The sequence below is a fragment of the Chenopodium album genome, chromosome 18, assembly GCF_948465745.1.
Source record: "Chenopodium album chromosome 18, dcCheAlbu1.1, whole genome shotgun sequence".
In the NCBI taxonomy this organism is placed as follows: Eukaryota; Viridiplantae; Streptophyta; class Magnoliopsida; order Caryophyllales; family Amaranthaceae; genus Chenopodium; species Chenopodium album.
In genome coordinates this window covers 46611034-46612619 of record NC_137851.1, presented here as the reverse complement: position 1 = coordinate 46612619, position 1586 = coordinate 46611034, and the positions used below count along the sequence as shown (strand labels likewise).

The 1586-nt window shown below is 28.6% G+C and overlaps 1 non-coding gene across 1 annotated transcript; it reads left to right on the top strand.

Moving 5' to 3' along the window:
* Positions 1–560: 560 nt before the first annotated feature.
* Positions 561–632, top strand: TRNAM-CAU (transfer RNA methionine (anticodon CAU)). The gene has a single exon. It is a non-coding gene; the product is annotated as a tRNA-Met (tRNA).
* The last annotated feature ends 954 nt before the right edge of the window (positions 633–1586 follow it).

Below are 1586 nucleotides of genomic sequence, written 5' to 3'. Positions count from 1 at the left end.
AGTTTTTATAATTTGTAAATTTTACGTAGCATTTTATTTTCATGACCCCCTCTAAAAAATTGATACTTTAAGACTCTTAAATAAAAATGATGTCAAAGCCTATCAACACACGCTCCAATAATTGGAGACGTCACTAAATGATAACAAATTCATAGTATGATTCTTATGGAATTATTTTATTTTTCCAAATAAAACCTAAGCCAAGAATCCATAGAAAAAAAAATATATTCCAATAGCTCCTTTTCCCATTGTTTTTTCTATTTTTTACAACAACTTTGGAGGCCATGAAATTATGAAAAAGGTAATGGTTAGAACCGTAGAAGAAGGTACCTAGAAGCCATAAAAAAAAGTGGAGTATATAAAAAAGTAAAAACCAATAAATTCTGTTTTAATGAACCTTAAATTGTGATAGGCTAAAAATGGTTGGACAATAATTTGCCAGTTTAAAAGCTTTGCAGCTACAAATAAGAGAATCCGTTGGCCACTAGTACTTTCTGGAACTCGATATAAAAGGTTTTTCATAGTTTAAATGTATTTAAGTGTAGCAATATCATTAATGAATCAGAGTGGCGCAGCGGAAGCGTGGTGGGCCCATAACCCACAGGTCCCAGGATCGAAACCTGGCTCTGATATTATAAGAGAAAGCTTCCTGAATGCCAATTTTTTTTTGGAGTTTAATCTGTTTGATTTAAATTTATTTTTTTAGGGTTTAATCTGTTTGGTTTAATTTATTTAAAAATAAATTAGTACATAACCTAAGCTTTTGATGTCAAAGTTATCAGCATTCATCATTAGTAATAAAAATAGTCAAAAGTTAGCGTAATAGATTATGTAAAGTTCAATGTAGAACTTCACTTTATGATAAGAAGCTACAAATGTAAAAGAAAGATCACTTTCATTATGATAATTGTATATTTTCTAAACGAAATGGAACTAAAATTCATGAAATTAGTTTATTAACGACATTTGTCACGTTTGAAGTAGCTTATGCACTATATTACTACTATGGAGTAATAACTTATACTGTTTTTGGACAACAGTATACAAACATATTCCTTAAGACCTTGTGTTTCCATACGTAGTGTTCCATAATCGGGAATTTTTTTAGCGACTTAAATTCATAGAAAAATCTCTTTATATGTAATGTAAGAGCCAATAAATTATCTAAGATCTATCTTGTTTGTATTGAACGGAATATATACACTCTAAGCCTTATAATGTAGGTCATTAATTTTATAATTATATAGTTTTGATATTGATGTTCTTTTTCTTTTGCAAGTTGGCCTTCCCAAGTGTGTATATCCACTTATCCACAACTCCGTTTAAAAGAAGATATTGTGCACCTAACAGAAATTATTTTATTTTAAATAATTAAGAACAGGATTAATTATACTCTTTGTGTAGTGTTTAATTAACTATGATCGTTTGCAAAGCTAAGTATTAGGATGGTAATCTAATAAATGTTATCATCATTTAACGATTAATTTTTTTAATACTATGCTATGGCCATTGTTGTTACAATGTTTTTCACATTAACATATTTGATCATCCTATAGATCAATGACTTTAAATAATTTAAGTTGCAA